The sequence below is a fragment of the Gobio gobio genome (assembly GCF_949357685.1).
Source record: "Gobio gobio genome assembly, chromosome: 6".
In the NCBI taxonomy this organism is placed as follows: domain Eukaryota; kingdom Metazoa; phylum Chordata; class Actinopteri; order Cypriniformes; family Gobionidae; genus Gobio; species Gobio gobio.
Window position 1 is genome coordinate 22,569,136 of NC_137102.1, and position 19,393 is coordinate 22,588,528.

Genomic DNA, 19,393 nt, shown 5'->3' on the forward strand with positions numbered 1-19,393 from the left:
CTATAAAGCCCTAAATGGTTTAGCTCCAGTGTATTTAACTGATCTTTTATCGCCCTACAATCCATCGCGCTCTTTAAGATCACTAAACTCGAGGCTTCTGGTCATTCCTAGGATATCTAAGTCCACTAAAGGAGGGAGGGCATTTTCACATTTAGCTCCTAAACTCTGGAATAGTCTTCCGGATATTGTTCGAGGTTCAGACTCGCTGTCCCAGTTTAAAACTAGATTAAAGACGCATCTCTTTAGCCAAGCATTCACATTATAAATAAGTTTTATACTACAGTTAAATCGCACCAACAGCATTAATATTCTGAACAGCAGCTATGCTAATTATTTCCCATCTGCTTTTCTGTTATCATCTCGGGACACTAGTCCCGAGGTAACTAGTTCATCAGCTCCAGTTTGTATCCAGCCTCTCATGGAGACTTCAGATGCCCCAACACCTGTGATGAGACGACTCGACGCCTGTGAAGAGACGACTCAACGCCAGCGTTGTTATGGCCTAAAATAATACATGATTGATTAACTTATCCTAACATTTTTCTTTAACATTCTCTTTCTAACATTTTTCAATGTACATTTATGAAATGCACTTTCTGTGAAGCTGCTTTGAAACAATGTGTATTGTGAAAAGCGCTATACAAATAAATTTGAATTGAATTGAATTGAATTGAAAAGTCTGAGAACAACTCCTTATCACCCCCAGACAGATGGGCTCAGCGAAAGATTCAACTAGACCCTCAAACAGATGCTGCGCAAGTTTGTTTGTGACTCCGGTAAAGACTGGGACCAATGGCTTCCCTATCTCCTGTTTGCCTATCGAGAAGTGCCCCAATCATCGACTGGCTTTTCCCCATTTGAACTTTTATATGGACATGAGGTGAGAGGTCCCCTGTCTCTGCTCCGGGAAATATGGGAGGGAGGCCATGTGTCCTATGTGGTGCAGATGCGAGAGCGCCTGGAGAACATGAACGCATTGGCCCAATCTCATCTGACTGAGGCGCAAACACGCCAGAAGACCTGGTATGATAAGTCTGCTCGGGAGCAAAGTTTTGAACCCGGTCAGAAGGTACTGGTGATGCTGCCCAGCCATGAAAGTAAACTGCTGGCCAAATGGCAAGGCCCGTTTGAAGTCAGGAGGAAACTGGGTTCTACCACCTATGAAGTTTCACTGTCAGGCCAGGATGGTCCTACACGAAGGCTGCACATTAACCTCCTTAAGCAATGGGTTCCTTGTCCTGATCAGACTGCACAGAGCTTGATGATTAGGCAGGTAGAGGTAGAAGAAGACTTGGATGATAAATACTTACCCCAGTCTACTCTAGGGGATGTCAGTCTGAGTCATCTATCAACACAGCATCAGCTTGAGTTGAGGGCTCTTTGCCCATCGGGGTTTTCTCAGAATACCTAGGGTACACCACTTTAATAGAACATGACATTGCGTTGAAACCAGATGCTGTTTTGAGGAGGATGAGCTATCGGGTTCCAGAGCGTCTTCAAGAGTCACTAAGGAAGGAAGTGGATTTGCTGAAGCTGAAGGTCATAAAGCCCTCCAGAAGTGAATGGTGCCATCCGGTGGTCCTTGTTCCAAAAAAGGATGGCACCATAAGATTTTGCATAGACTTCCGTTACCTTAACTCTGTGACCAAATTTGATACCTACCCAACTCCTTGTATAGGTGACCTCACTGATCGCCTGGCTAACTCTCAGTTACTGACGACCATCGACCTTTCAAAGGGGTACTGGCAGATACCTTTGACTCACCAGTCCAGAGAGCTGACAGCGTTCAAGACCCCATGGCGGTTATTTCATTTCAGGGTCTTTCCTTTTGGATGGCAGGGGCCCCCTGCCAGCTACCAAAGACTCATGGACCACGTCTTAAGAGGGTTAACCTTTGCAGCTGCTTATCTGGATGACGTGGTGATTTACAGCAACACGTGGAAGCAACATCTGCAACACATCCAGGAGGTTCTGTAACGTCTTGTCTTCAGTCTTGTCTTCAATCACTCCTGGGCATTCCTGGGTTTTATAACAAATGTATCCCCCACTAACAGAGCTGCAGTCCTGACCAATACGGTGGGTTCAAGGTGTCCAAATCAGGTCAGATGGGCGGAGCAAGCAGAAGCAGCATTCCAAGACATTCACACCGCCAATGTGTTAAGCACTTTTGATGGCCATTGGTCTGTTAAATACGCTATATAAATGCATTCCATTTACCATTTACCATAATCCTGATTTTAACCAACCTTTCATTCTCCAGACAGACCCTTCTGATAGAGGCCTGGGAGCTGTATTATTGCAGGGTGCTCCTGATGCTTGGAGACTTATTGCTTTCCTCAGTCGCAAGCTCTTCCCCAGAGAAATCTGCTATTCCATCGTGGAGAAAGAATGTTTGGCTATAAAATGGGCTTTGGATTATCTGAAATACTATCTCCTGGGAAGGGAATTTGTCCTGGAGATGGACCACAAGGCCTTGAAGTGGCTCCATACAACGAAAGACACCAACAGCCAAATAACCCGTTGGTACCTGGCCATGCATCCCTTCCGCTTCTCCATCCAACATGTCCCTGGAAAAGAGAATCTGACGGCTGACTACCTTTCCCGCTGTGACAATGACATTTGTTTGGGGGGTTTGGGGGGGGGTAGTATGTGATGGCCCATGATGCAGCCACACATAAGTGAGTGGGAATGTTGCGTGCCCACACACACATTCACATATACATTTCCCAGACTTCTTGTTCTGTATATTGTGCATTATTTCAGTTTCCTCACTTAATGATTTCTGTATTCATGTTATATTTATTTGGTAATAAGACTCTGGCACTTTATTTCTCATTTAGATATTTATTTTGAGTGGCAGTACATCATTAGCTGGCTGTAGTGCACACAATCTAGTTTATGTTGTACGGTACATGGTGGTATTAATATTGATTTCTTTGACTTTAAGTTACCATTGTGGTGCTGCGGATGGTTGGAGCTGTTGACTGGTGATCAGCGACTTCCGTTTTTCAGTCTGTGCGTATTAAGGACCGGCATGCTGAAAAACTTCATAAAATGAAAATTTCGTGCCATGGGACCTTTAATAGCTGTAGAAATGCATCATCATAATCTGTGAAAAGGTTCCATGCTCGTAATCAGTGATTTTGAATTGTGACAGCCACTTAAATACATTGTCTATAAGAAAGAGCATTGATCTTAAATTAACGACAAGATCCTCTGTCCAGCATTGACTTCTTAAGTACATTTATTCTGCTCAGACTGGTAGTGAACGACATATACATCCATCTCCACTGGACAAGCAGACATGTAGGGTAGTGAGAGCTCAGCACATTATCCGATGCTCTAAGCTGAGATGTCTGCATAAAAAGGACAGAGTACTGGTCGCTCTGTCACTTAGCAGCGTCCCATTCTTCAGACCCGCTGAGTGATGCACTAGTAAAAAGGTTGGGACAGTTTTCTCTATTACTGGTCTATGAAAGCTTCACCGTCCCTGCTGTAATCAGATACAGATGCCAATAGTGATGGATTCCTGCACCCGAAAGGCCCCTGGCCTGGACAGCGCACCCATACAAATCAGAATTTACATGCCAAGTCCCCTTGATCAATGCACATTTTCCCCCTAAAAAGAGCCTTCTTCATTTTCTCTCATCCAGCTGAAATTGAATGCCACTTTTTCACAAATTGAGTTCCTGGGTAGGTCAGCTCTTTGGGGCAAGTAGGTTGGAACATGTCATGAAAATCTCACACAGAGTAATGAGCCTGAAGCTTCTAATAAAACCAACATTTCCAATGCATCTCTAATTAGGGTTTTATTATCCTGTTGTTGCACATCCTTGCTAATTAAATTGGGAGTGTTAAGAGAGTTTTTCGGCTTGTGCAAATGAACAGACCTTAAATAGACTATATTTGATGATGCATTCAGCAGATCCACAGTTGTTGTATTGTTAAGTATTTTAAAAGTCAAGACAAACGGCTGCTCTAGAAATGGTTATTGTTTTGGCTCACAATTGAATATACATAATTAAATTTTGATGATTTTTGCCTCATTCATAAACACGTATCATGCTGTTAAGATGCTGCAAGCCTCCGGAATTGCATTATAAAATGAGAATTCAATTACAGACCCAGCATCCTTATCTCTTTTGAATGCTTCTTGCTGCTTTTTTCTTTAATTGGTCATAGACTATCTCATCAGTAGGCAAGAGCTTCTTGTGGTATATATGAACAAGTTGTTCCTTAAACAGCCCTCTTTTTTATCATTTAAGGTTCCATGACAGTTTTTGGCTGCTAAGTGCTAACCAGTACTGAATTACAAATTATGCATTGAAAATTAGCTGTCTGTGAAATTGTGTAAACACTGAAACCTAAAATTACCAATTAGTATTATATTACTAAAGTTTGTGCTACAAAAATGAACGCTAACTTAAATTATGTGGCTTGGTAAGGAGAACTTACAATTTTTGTCAGGCTGATGATAAAATGGATTCATTTTTATTTATTTGTTCCTTGCACAATACTATGTTATGACCTCAAAACACTTTTACCATTGTGCATGATTTATAAACACTTTTTGATGTTTGCATCACATATAGTTCCATCTGTTTGTTAAGTCATTATGTAAGGAATAATGTTTCCGGTTCCAAGCCTCTACTCGATTCAATTGAGAATACTATCTCAACAGCTATTTATGAGCAGTATTTATTCATATTACACATTTAAGATAAGCTTTTTAAAAACTCACTGTGTACACTAAACCCAGCAAGCAATTTTGCGTTTAATAAAATTCTAACAGCCGTCTAAACACAGCCCTGACGTCTAGGCTAAAACAAGGTAAAATTTTAGCTGTCAGTGAAAATTATCTAATCATAGCTCAAGAAGAGTCATCTAAAACATGAACATGTCAATGTTAGTGTGTAATATTGCCGTTTGAGCATGAAAAAGGTTGACAAATTTACAAAAGACAAAGTTCACTCCAAAGGGAGTTATTCTTTAAATCAGTAAGCACTGTTTTCGAACTCCCTGAAACAACTTGATTGTAGTCTTGAGCTTTCTTCTGCAAATGTACAAGTCACAGTTTTCCTCACTTGTGACCCTGGACCACAAAACCAGTCATAAGTCGCACGGGTATATTTGTGGCAATAGCCAACAATACATTATATGAGTCAAAATTATCCATTATTCTTTTATGCCAAAATCATACATGAAGATATTTTGTAAATTTCCTACCGTAAATATATATAAAAATGTATTATTAGTAATACACCTTGCTAAGGACTTAATTTGGACAACTTTAAAGGTGATTTTTAAAGGACAACTATAAATATTTAGATTTTTTTTGCAGCCTCAGATTCCAGATTTTCAAATAGTTCAATCTCATCCAAATATTGTCCTAGCCTAACAAACAATGCATTTAAAAAAAAAAAAAAACCCCGCTTATGACTGGTTTTGTGGTCCAGGGTCACATTTAATTAATTTCTGGCCAAGACATATGCAATATAAAAGGGCAAGGCTCGTGGTTATGGTAAGGGGCGTTACATTTCCGAAACACGATCAAAGCGGTTGACCAATCACAACACACTGGCCCAGCCGACCAAACAGAGCACATTCAGAGGAGGAGGTTCAGACAGGAACTAAACAGAGCGTTACTGACAGACTGTGAAGAGAGGTGCTGCAACAATGTCAAATATGTGAAAAAATAATTTTTTATATACCTATTCTTGTAGACTCCAAAAACTAAATCAAGACTTTGGAAAAGTGCATAATAGCTCACCTTTAATGTGACATTTAATAAGTAATTAGAAAAGCAAAAAAAAAAAATTGCTTACCTGGAGTTTGCCAAAAAGCATTTGTGGTTAAATTGAAAAAGTAGCATGAAAGGATTTGGCTAGGTGTAGATTAAAAAAATCAAATCCATATATACAGTGCAAAACTAGCCTTTCTCATACTTCAAAAACGTAATACTTGCAGTGAAGTGCTAGAGTGGAGGTAACATCAAGCTGTGGGCCTGCTTTTCATCAGCAGGGATTCAATATCTTGTTAAAAGAAGAGTGTGAACAACCATAAAAAAAACCTTATATATTCTAAGATGACTTGCTGGTCTTAGTTGGTTTAAGCTAGTCTATCTGATCTCCCAGCATGACCATCTAACAAGTGCTCATGCTGGGGGACCAGCAACCCACGGAACCTCACAAATGACTAATTTAAATGCTCTACACTCAACAAAGAAATTCGTGGGACCTATTATCACAACTTAAATAAATGTATGGTTGCAAGTGAAAAAAATTTTGTTTATTGATTTGTTTGATTGATTTTTTTGTTGAAGGTAGAATAAGGTTCTTCATATTAGTTCAGATAAACAACAGTTTATCTTTCCATGAGATACTATGTGACTACCAAATAACATCCAACTCAGTCACTTGCATTTATCAATCTTTTGCACTTTACTTCCTTATCCATTCATCTTATTCATTGACTGTAGTAGTTGTTAGTTACTCGTCTATCTTTTGAAAATAAAATACCTTTTATTACACTAGTCTCAAAATACCAGTCTATGGTCTTCATTAGTTGCCTGCGAACAATGTCTACTTTGATCTGCCCTCAAACACTGTAGTTGTAGCTGAGACTGGAAGAGTTTGGTTCACTTGTCAACATGTCGAGAAGACGCTGTTTTCAGCACTGCGAAAGCACTACTTTGGACTCAAGGTTGAATTGATATGGTAAAACCGACCACATCACTACTGTTCATTTCACTGTATATACAAGTTTTATTTTATTTTATTACTTTTTATGTCAGTTTTAGACTTCAACTTACTCTAAATGAGATTAGAAATGCTGTCTTGGCAACTAACTGAAATAAAATATGTTTAAGTTTTTATATTTCATTTCATTTTATTTTATTTCAGTTCATGTTTATTTTATTTCAAGTAACAGAAATTACTTGATTTCTTGTTGTTGTTTTAGTTAACAATAACCCTGTGTGGTACAGCTTTGGCATTGGAGACATGTATGATGCCTATTATGCCCTTTTCAAAAGTATTGATTTTGTTTTTGGGGTCTACTTGAATCAGTTTTCATGCTTGAATGTGCAAAAAACCACATTCTTTTTCAAATTTTTGACATTATTGCAGCACCTCTCTTCCTAGTCTGTCAGTAACACTGTTTAGTTCCTGTCTCTTTGAGACGCTCCTTCTGAAAAGCATAATGTCCTCGGATTTATTGTCTGGATCAGTGTGTTGTGATTGGTCAACTGCTTTGAGCGTGTTTCAGAAATGTCACACCCCATATTATAACCACTGTAGATCTAGGTTGGAAAAAAATCAGCGTCCTTGGACATGGTGACAATCATACTAACACAACTCAACCAGGTCTCTTCATTTTGTGTATGCCTTGGGCGGGAATTATTTAAATGAGGAATATTGTGATGTGTTCGTTCCCAGAATAAAACTCAAGACTCAATTGAGGCAGGGAGTTCAGGAACTATGTGCACTGATATAGAGAATAACTTCCTCTGGAGTGACTTTGTGTTTTGAATCTTTGCAGAACTTTTTCATGCTCGAAAAAAACAACAACATTATACACTAAAGAAAGTTAAAAATGTAAAAATGCATAATTGGTCCTCTTTAAAGATGATCTTCTCCAATCAGAAGTCTATAAAATGTGAACTGACAATGTCATTCTACACTGCAGTTTCATCATTTTGGACACTCTGCTGGTGCCATACCCTCAGACACTGACACCTGAAATATATTCTTGCCAAGAGATGTCCTCATGGTCAATTCTGCAAAGTGAAATCACTCCATGTTTCACACCTCTTTGAAGAATGATGAAATGGCCGGTCTGAGTAGTGACAGCAATTCGCTTCACTTCAGCGCTTTTCGGACAGGGTGGCGAGCAGGGAGGGCTTGCGACGGACAGGATGACACAGCCCCAGAATAGAGCAGATGATGATGGGAGATCAGTTTCATCTGACTGATGTTTGTCTGTGGAAGTCTGAGTGCCGTTCTCTCTCAGTAACAAGATGTGTAATCTTGCTCCAAGAATGAAAGGCACTTTTGGCCCAATATCTGTTCCTTTTTTTTGTGTGCAGTGTTTGATTACAAGACTATAATGTAGAACATGAGCTGCAAAATTGCACACAAAAGAAGCACTTAGGATGAATAAAAAGTACTGAAACCACTTTTTGTGCATAATTGCTCCCATCTGAGACATTGAAAATATACGTGGTTAAAGTGAAAATTGCTAATACACATCCTCACCCTCCAGAGAAATGGTAATGATGTATTGTAACAATTTCTAAACCCTACATCAGGTGTTCCCAGCGCACTGAGCCACAAACATCACGGACATCTGCGAGACGCGCTTATAATTGGATCGAGCGTTCTCATTGCACACAGGTTTAGATCTGCATAGTTTGCATGCTGCAGAACAGACAGCAATTCATATTGTTTCTGTGTATTACAGAGCATTGTTTCCCCCGCTACGTCTCATAGGAATTCTGGTTTTATAGCTTCTTATTCGCGTTTATGGGTTAGAAAATTGCTGCAGGGATGTTACTTTGTTTGTTGACTTCTGAATTGTGATTCACTTTGATCTTTGCAGTTAGTGCAAAAGATGTGAAATGCTGAAGGAAACTTATGTTCAGATAAAACTTCATATGAACAAAAACTCAGATTCAGTACACGTGTAATGCTTTAAAGTTCACTAAAGCGACCTGGTTATTTGACTTGGTCTAATATGAAAGTTCATACTAATCCTCTTCGTACTAAAGTTCATACTAATCTGGGTAAACAGGACGATTATCAAATCTCTGCAAATATCAAGGCTCTGCTGAAAATCACACCAGTTAAGTAATATGGCACAGTTTTTGATCTTCTTGCATTCTGAGGCCTTTGAGACCATTAATATTAAAATTTATAAGTGAATTCTGATCACAGAAGTATCTCATAGTCAAATTATGGAACAGCGACACAAACTCAGAATACTGCAAACACCAAATATATTTTCTTCATAAAATATAAAAATTCTAAATTATATTAAAGGAATATTCTGGGTACAATTTAAGCTTAATTAACAGAATTTATTGTATGATGTTGCATAATTTTGCATAGTTTCCCTTTTTTTAAAAACAACAAAATCTGGGTTACAGGCTTACCATTGTATCTACAATAGAAGTGAATGGGGCCAATTTGTGAACGTAAAAAAATATATATTTAAATGTTAAATAAAATTGCTCATGGAACTATTTCTTAGTGGCCATGACAGGGATGCCACAACCTCTAGAATGGCTGTGAAAAACAGCTTTACAGCTCAAATAAAGCACACGTTTTATCAACAGAATTATATACCATATACAATGAATACCATAACCAGGTTTTATGCTTTTATAAAATTATATGTGTCACATGTCTGTCTGTTTGTTAGGTCTTTCAGTTTTGACTCAGTCACAATGTTGTGTTCTCTCAAGTATTGCTGGATAATGCATTGAATTAGTGTTCAGTGATGCATAGAGTTTGATTGTGCTGGCAGGGCTGTACGTTAAGTTTTTTTGCACATAGCACTGGTGCTACAGAGGTTGAAGGTTTTGTAGCACAGTCCACACAATTGAAGCACATGTATAAAACGTCTGTTACATGTCTGAAAAATGCATCAAGTGCTATAAAGTACAAAACAGAGCATTTAAGAATAAATATACGTAATAACAATTATTATTATTATTATTATTATTATTATTATTATTATTATTATTATTATTATTATTATTATTATTATTATTATCATTATTATAATATTTTACAGAAGAACATAAATCATTAGAAAGGTCTAAGGTTTTTATAATAAAATATTCAATTATGATCAAAAAATGTGTGACTGTAATGTCTTCATTTTTGTCTTATTTTATCGTATGTATTCACTGAGAAAAAAAAAAAAGTAGGCTACTCTACACTTCTCTACACCGCGAATCTCTACAGAATATTATAAAATATAATTTCTGCCACATTCTGTGATGTGAAGCATGTCAGATTACAAAAGTAAATTATTTCAAACACTCGATTAAATGTTCTCTTTTGTTGGATAACAGGTTTGTAAACGCTTCTCATTACAAGTTTGGAAAGATGTATGGCACATGTTGCTTTTTCTAATACACATTAAGGGGGCTTTCACACTGGGCATGGTTGCTGTGGTCCAAGTCCGCGCGCGATTGTTCCCGGCGCCCCCCGCAGCGTTGGTCTGGTTTCACACTCAACTTGATTCTATCGAACCCTGGTGCACTTGTTCATCTCACATCATTAAAAATGTGCACGGCGCATGATAGAAAACACACTGCGGTAAATATATTGTGTTTTTATTAATTTGGTGCTATTATGCTCACTGCACAGCTGAGTAAACGAAACTTCGGTTTACTGAATGTGCGTCGCATGAAGTTCATTTGTTGCCCTGATTGCACGCACTATGCGCGAATACACTCGTATCCAAGATAAATCATCAACACTATCATCCCTTACATGTGTTTTATTGAACTAAACACATTGTAATATGCTAAAGCACATACGCAGGTTACTTTTCTTCCTGAACATGTGCACACCTGAGTACGTGTCGCTTCACATTCACGCGAATCACAGCACAGTTCGAGTGCCACCTCCTTCAGATAGTCTCGGGTTCAGTACCGAGCCCCGCATGACAGCTTTTACATTAGCAATTTTTCATGCAAACCGTGCCTGTTTTCAAACTAAACTGCCAATGACCAATCTCACAGTGCTTGCAGAGATAGAGCAGCATTTATTGCAGACAAATCACGATTTTGGTTTAATTTTAGTAAATCGTGCAGCCCTAGATTAACCTCACACGAGCACAAAACAGTCGCACTGTACAGCCCTGGCTGGAGCATTCTGTTATGGCTGACGAATGTATGGGTTGATTTACTTGGGTCTGTAAAAAGAGATGCGAAGTAAAAGAGGGACAATAAGTTGATGCAACTCTCTGTGTCTGTTTGATCCTTACTAAACATAACACACGTTCCTTTGTCTTAGTTTTCCCGCCACTTATCTGTTATAGGTTACCCTCATTAGTCTAGTTCTGTTCAGCTGTGTTTATTTAGTCATCATCTGTATCACCTGTGCTTCATTTAATCAATCATCTGTGTTTGCGCTTAAGTTCCATCTCTTCAGTCAGTCTTTGTCTGTACTTTGTGTATTGTGTGAGTGTACCTTCTGCCTGTTTTTGAATCATTGTTTGAGTAAAAGTACATGTTTTGGAACTTAAGTCTTCTTCGTCTTCTTCTGCCTACACCAAACGTGACATAGTGATGGGCAGACAGAGGCTTCGTGAAGCACTGAAACAGCTGAAGCAAATGTGCCATATTGTTTCGAAGCTTCGAATCAATCTGACACCCGTCTCTACGGCGCCATCTAGTGGTCACTTGCATGTGTTGATCTGAAATACCTTGACAATGATCCATGTAAAAAAAAAAATGTTTTTAACATCTGACAACTACATGATCTTGGTTTTGTAACCTGTAGCCTCGTCATTGTAAAGAACGATATTTTTTTTTTTTTTTATACAAAATGAACATTAATAAAATAAATAAAGCCACAATGTGTCACATTTGTTACAAAACATTTTTATTCAAAAATATGAATTGCTCTGCTATTGAAGGACTCAGCCGACTTTTTTTTTATACATATAATTTCTCCAGCCTTTGAAAAAATCCTCTCACAAGGGACACTTGTTGCTGGCATGCACAAATATTTTTTTGCAAGTACATACAAATGAGGGAAAATTACTGCTCTCTCTTTCCAATAAATTAATGGATCATGTGTTCTGGGCAAAAACGCATCTTTCAGATACTTCTTCACTTCTACGGTTGCATCAGCTGTAGTACTGTGTGTCGTCTGGGTTTCACGGATACGACTATCAAACAGTTCCCATAAACTGTCCTGGGTTTCTGCTGGTGTTGCTGTTGATGATGATGATGATGATGGGCCTGATGTTGACATTTGTGGCTCTGAATGAAAATTAAAACAACAATTAGTTACAAAGCATAAACTGACAGCATATATGAAGAATAATGTTCATAATTATTCAGATGACCCATCTCCATAAAGTTAGATGAAGACTGAGACTGCTCACCAGGAGTTGCTGTGTTTGAACGCATCAGTGAAGCGCACTCCAGTGTGAGGTTTTTTTTAAGCTTCCTGGGTGTTGGTAGAATTCCCAAAACCCACATTTTTGAACCTTGGGTCCAGCAGTGTAGCAAGCGCCAAGGCTCTGAATGACTCATACCCCCCACATCTGGAGTGCAGACCTTCTTGCAGGTGTGAATCAAAACAGGAGAAAACCATATGAATATATTAATGACAACAATATGACATGTATAGCTAAATTATGGGTAGAATGGTCATTGTGGCCTACCTAATTGTACAGTTGATTCCTGTGGTGCATGTCCTTTTTTCTGTTTAAGCTTGTGCTACAACATCCTATACAGAGTTATAAGTTTTGAAGCGGACACCCTCTTTTCCTCTGACAACTCTGTTGTTGCTAGTTTAAACGGTTTCAGTTTGACAATGATTCTTCCATAATTTCATACTCCAAACTTGTCAGGGGAGCAATATCACTTTTTAAATTGGAAAGTGCTCGTAATCTTACAAGCGTTGCATCTTGTCGAACGTGCTGTTCCATCTCGTCTCAACCTCCTGGATCAGTTTCAGAGTTGGTCTGGCCATCAAGCCCTGCATCTTCACAAGCTTGTCCTTTGCTTTGCAGCTGGATCTAAACAACCCCACAATCTTTCTGTCTTTCTGCCGTATTTCACTGATGACTGCCGTTTGATCTAGTGCCTTCTTCACAATCAAATTCAAAGTATGGGCAAGACATGGCACATGGCGAAGGTTGAGAAGCTGGGCACTTAAGATCATGTTGGATGCATTGTCAGTCACCATACATTGAACTTTGGATTTAATTCCCCACTCAGCCATTAGCAAGGATTTAGCCTCCATGAGATGCTGGGCTGTGTGGGTTTGGTAAAACCTCTTTACACCCAGTACAACAGTTGCCAGCTTTGCTTCTGGTGTTATGTAGTGGCTAGTTACACCAAGAAATCCGTCCATATTAATGGAGGACCACATGTCAGCCGTAAGGCTAACAAATTCTGCCTTTTTTAGGTCCTCCATTGTCTTCTCCTTGGTTTTGTTGTACCTTTCGGTCACCATAGTTTTAAGCGTCTTCCGGGATGGGGGAACATAGCTTGTATCAAGCTTGTTCCCAAAGGCCATGAAACCCTCATCCTCCACGACGGTGAAGGGCTGCAGATCCTTCACCACCATGTTAACAAGAGCCTCATACAATTCCCTCTGTCTGCCTTTTAAAATAAAATAAGATAAAACATGAAACCATCTTTCAGACAGATACATTGAAAAAAATATAGAAATAGTGCACAGCTATTAAAATTACAGGTTCATTATTTGGAAACCTTTCTAAACAAACAAGTTATGTTTGGTAAAGTTTATGCTCAGACAAACACAGATCAAACTGATTTTAGAACTACAACAATTAGGAAAACCAAACTGATGTCTTCACTGGCAGTCGATGGGTTAATGTGTAGGCCTATAAATGTTTTCCATTTAATACAGTGGCTAAGTTTGTGAAGTGTTATATTTAAATATTCACAGTGAAGCAGTGTTTAACACGATTGGGAGTTGTGATTGGGACGTTCGTTTTTAGGGGTGGTTTACCTATTTAAAACTACAGACTTTCTAAACAGTGTCCCAACACTTTGTGATTTTATCTGAATTATAATTAAAACAATGCATACCTTGCTTAGACAGCCCAGCAGTGTCAGTAGCAGGCCTAGGTACAGTGGGAATGTTACCATCCTCTGCACCCTCCAAAATGGCAAGATGAGTGCTCCTCAAATGGTGCATCATGGATGATGTATTGTTGCAGAAGGCTAGCTGCCTATCACAATAAACACATCTCACTTTATTTGGTGCTTCCAAATGGAAATGCTCCCACACCACAGATGTACGGCATCTCTTACGTTGAGCCTCCATTTTTATCTATTCTATTCATATATCTATCTATATATCACCTATGAATCTATATCTATATAATTCTATATATCTAACTATGCTGTGCTATCTATCTGTCACTATCTAACTTAGCCTATATGAATGTGTCACTATATCTATCCTAACTATATGTCACTGTCTATACCTATCAGTCAATATATCTATTTTAAATCTAGCCTAAATATAACTAATCAAAGCGCACTATAAATCTCACTTATATCACAAAATCACTGCAATCACAAAATCACTCTCTCACAAAAACCCACGAGGTGACGATGGATTAACTTCACTTTTAAACTGTGGGGAATTAGGTTCACACAGATGTGTGCAGTTTTGACAGGCGCCACCTGATGAAACACTTCGAAGCTTCATTTAGCCATAGTCACGTGACATGGGTGTTTCGAATCACAGTTCGGAGCAGTGTTTCGAAACATCTGCGCTTCGGGATCTCGGGCAAAGCGCTGAAACGTCTGTTTCGCGTCAGCCATTCCTAACGGGACAATAAGCTTCACATTTATGCTTTTAAATCCTACAAAAATTTGCCCCATACACTTCCATTGTACAATTGTATTGTATCTTTTTTTTTTTCTTACAGAAAATGAGGGCCAAGGTAAAATCATTTTTTGTGGGAATCAACAATATGAAGTTGATTGAGTTTAAACATTGGACTTGCAATATCCCTTTAATATTAAATTATCTTGTCACACAAACACATATGTAGCCTACCTACTATATAATCGTACTTAGTGAACAGAAAGTGATAGATCAATACACCCCAGTGTAGTGTGCATGACAGGCTCAGATGCATAGCTTTGTTAGCATAGCTTTTTAAATGCATCATATCAGCATAATGAGACCATTATCTTTGAAATTCCCTTGCCTCTGCTGCCTCTGCTGAGCAACAAAATTAACATGCAGGAAAACCAGGTCACAACAAAATAATCTGACTGTCGTGATTCATTACAATATCACATCTCAGCCCCTGTTCCCAGAGAAACCACATCAGCTAATCAATAGACACAGTAGAGAAGCTGTCAGCATTAGCGCAAGAGGCAGATACCAGAGCATTATCATTTTCACTTTCATTGCAATAAGGCCTTGCTCATAATGATTCAGCCTCATTTACTCGCTATGAACCAATGTCAGAGAAGCTGCTTTAGAAGTGTAGCTTGCTAAGCAACCAGCTACTCCTCCTTTAAAGTGAAGATACTCTTGGCAGCTTAGTTTGCTATAAGCTACTAATGAAAAGTAGCTAACTATATTAAAGCTACTTAGGGGGAAACAATATTTTTAAACACTTTACTAGTATCTAAAGATTTAATTTAATAGGATTTTTATCAGAAACAAAAACACTTAGTTTTTAATGAATGATCTCAGTTAAGGTGAACAGTGGACGATTATCAAATCTCTGCAAATATCAAAGCTCCCCTGAAAATCACACCAGTTAAAGGGATAGTTCACCCAAAAACGAAAATTTGATGTTCCCTTTCAAAAGCTACACTCAATGCTGCATAAGCTTATGCAAATGGGAAATGTCTTTGACATAACCAGCTGTGAAAATAGTGTGAAAACCCGTCAATGAAATTGACCCGGAGGTATTTATAGCCTCGGCCGGTGACGTCATAGGCGCACCTGCTGCACGAGGCTATAAATAGATGAGCTTCAGCCGGAGCAAACCACGTCTTTTTGTTTTCAGACCAACTCTGTGTTATGGTGTGTTACAGTCTCTGAAAAAAAAAAAAAAAAAAATCTCTCTCTCTCTTTCAAGACTCAACTTGAGATCTTTGTTAGGAGTTAGTTTTCAACATGGCAGTGTGCAAATTTTTCTCTCTCTCATCTCTGTTACAAAGAAACATTAGTGGAAAGAGTTCTAGTTAAATCTAATCAGTTGGAAACGAGTCAGCAGAGTAAAACGCTGTAAATCCATGTTCTCTTTCAAATAGAACTGGATGTGCACGTTTATTGCTGTGTGTGTTTGGGGAAGAGCATGCGGTCGCTGCATTGAGTCAGACGAGTGCGAGCATTGCAAGCCTTTACAGTTAGAATGCTTTATGCTCGTCTGGGCTACTTTCAGTCCGCACCAGTTTTCGGAGCTCTCGAATGGGTTTGTTGACGAGCAAGAGACGGGTCCGTCCCTTTCGCTTGCTCGCTCACCAAATGCATGTTTCCCCGCGTGATCGCGAAGCGCGCTCCGGCGTTTCTTCGGCTCGTACGGGGAATGATGATGAATCTCTGGGTCTGCGGACCTCAAACAGCCGCCTGCGATCATTCCTCACATGATGGTGAATCCATACGAGGAATTTATCGAGGTGGTTGTTCGCGCGGTGGCCAGGGCAGTTTGTCTGGTACCGTGAATGAGAGATCCCCGAACGCAGTGAGCTTGAGGTTTCTGTCTAGAAAGCATTTACTTCACGTGTTTTTGTACCCTTGACTTCGACATTTTCGACTATCATGGGTGCGAAATCGCGTGGATATGTGAGAATACCCCAGGTGGGAGACGCTCACGAGCTATCTCTCGCCTGGGTCTGCATTTTCATTAAAGAGACATACCTCCCCACAAAGCCATGTATAAAATAAACGTCGGCTGTCATGGGCAAAGCTTATATATATGAATTATATATTGTATATTATTTTATATGGAATATATATATATATAATATATTATTTTATATGGAATATATATTGTATATCATTTATATAAGAATAATAAATATAAAGGGACAGGCTGGTGCTGCGCTGCACACTATGGCTGTCTTGCAGGCATTTCAGGCTGACCTTCTGAAGGATTTGAGTGGTTCATTTGGTGACTCAGTTAACTCTGTAGTGGCCAGATTTAAAGGAGTGGAAGAAACATGAAGTGTTCACTCAGTTTCTTCCTCAATGCACTCAAGGGGAGGGGCTATCAGCCGCACAACCTCTCTTCAGTCCTTCAAGATTTAGGGGGGTAATAAGCAGAGTGTGGCGAGTCGCGTGGGTATTCTCGTTCCCATTTGCATAAGCTTATGCAGCATTGAGTGTAGCTTTTGAAAGGGAACACTTGGGGTTACTTGACTGTAACCCTGTTCCCTGATTAAGCGGAACGAGATGCTGCATTGCTAGGCCGTGCTGATGATGCTTCAGGACTGGTCTTCAAACAAAGAAGATCTGGTTTGCTCCAGCTGAAGCTCATCTATTTATAGCCTCGTGCAGCAGGTGCGCCTATGACGTCACCGGCCGAGGCTATAAATACCTCCGGGTCAATTTCATTGACGTGTTTTCACACTATTTTCACAGCTGGTTATGTCAAAGACATTTCCCATTTGCATAAGCTTATGCAGCATCTCGTTCCGCTTTATCAGGGAACAGGGTTACAGTCAAGTAACCCCAAGTGTTTTTTCTGCTTACCCCTAAGGCATCCAAGATGTAGGTGTCTTCGTTTCTTCAGTAGAACACAAATGAAGATTTTTAACTCCAACCGTTGCTGTGTGTCACTCATATAATGCTTGTCAATGGGGTCGAATTCTATTAGAGTAAAAAAAACATGGACAGACAACTTCAAATTAAACCCCGCGGCTCGTGGCGACACATTGATGTCTTAAGACACGAAACGATCGGTTTCTGAGAAAAACCGAACGGTATTTATGCAAATACATCACCTCATATCAGACGAACGCTTCAGCTCTGCAGACTGCCATCACTTCCCGTAGGTGAGATCAAAATTCTGGCCATAGATATGTATACGTAGATTCCTCATTCGAGCGATCCACGCCATGATCCACGCAGGCACTAATGAGGAATCTATGTATATATCTATGACCCGGCCAGAATTTTGACCTCACACACGGGAAGTGATGGCAGTCTGCAGAGCTGAAGCGTTCGTCTGACATGAGGTGATATATTTGCATAAATACCGTTCGGTTTCTCTCAGAAACCGATCGTTTCGTGTCTTAAGACATCAATGTGTCGCCACGAGCCGCAGGGTTTAATTTGAAGTTGTCTGTCCATGTTTTTTTTACTCAAATAGAATTCGACCCCATTGACAAGCATTATATGAGTGACACACAGCAACGGTTGGAGTTAAAAATCTTCATTTGTGTTCTACTGAAGAAATGAAGACACCTACATCTTGGATGCCTTAGGGGTAAGCAGAAAAACATAAAATTTTCGTTTTTTGGGTGAACTATCCCTTTAAGTCATACGGCACAGTTTTTGATCTTCTTGCATTCTGAGGCCATTAATATATATTAAAATTTATAAGTGAATTCTGATCACAGAAATACCTCATAGTCAAATTATGGAACAGCGACTTTTAGCTATATCAAGCTATCGTCTCCGGTTACGTATGTAACCTAGGTTCCCTGAGAACAGGGAACGAGACGCTGCGTCAGCTGACGCTATGGGGAATGCCTCCAGCGTGACAGGTGTCTGAACTACTATCGAGTCACGGCAATCCTATTGACCGGCGACAGCCTATGATGTCATCAAGGTGCGACCAGGAAGGTTATAAGGGCACCTTGCAAACATGACACCGCTTCTTCGTCTGAAGGGACTCTTTGGCAGGCAAGCCCTGAGGCATGGCAAAGTGACGCAGCATCTCGTTCCCTGTTCTCAGGGAACCTAGGTTACATACGTAACCGGAGATGTTCCCTTTCGAAAGGGAACTCGCGCTGCGTCAGCTGACGCTACGGGGAACGATATACCCACGCCGCCATGCCGAGGGGAGTGCATGCCCACTGGCAGTGACAACTGTCAGGACAAGCAAATTCAATTGAAATGCCTGAACCACTCCCCCTCTGGTCACACAAGGCTGTCAGTGACAGCATTCCCTACAGTCATAGCCCAAGCTATAAGCCTGAGTAGGAAGCTTCGAACACTTAGAGAAGTTCTACCCAGGCCGCTCAAAGGCCTGGATCCAACCCATTCGAAAGAAAGGGGCTCCTTTAAGGGAATGTGGCTAGGGGGCCCTAGGGCGCCCCAGCCAGCCACTACCGCCACCAAGGAGGCCTAGCTTGGTGCCTTTTTTAATGGGTGCTTCAGCCGGGCCATCCTTGTCTGTTCGATAACAGAGCCTCTGGATACTTGCCTTCTGGAGAGGCATCCAGTCCAAGGGACTGCAGAATGGCAGTGTCCTCCTCAGACCGGATCTCAGAGACGGGAATCCCGGAGAGCAGTACTCAGCATAGCGCTTTCTACCCTTGCCAGCGAGGGGAGTTAATCTGCTCGATCCTAGGATCTACTGAGCTATTATCAAATAGAAACACTCAGGAGGCCAGACTGGCCTATAAGCTGATCTAATTGGGAGGCCACTCTAGGGGCCTATGACCATCTGATCAGGCCCAGGCAGCTTCGGG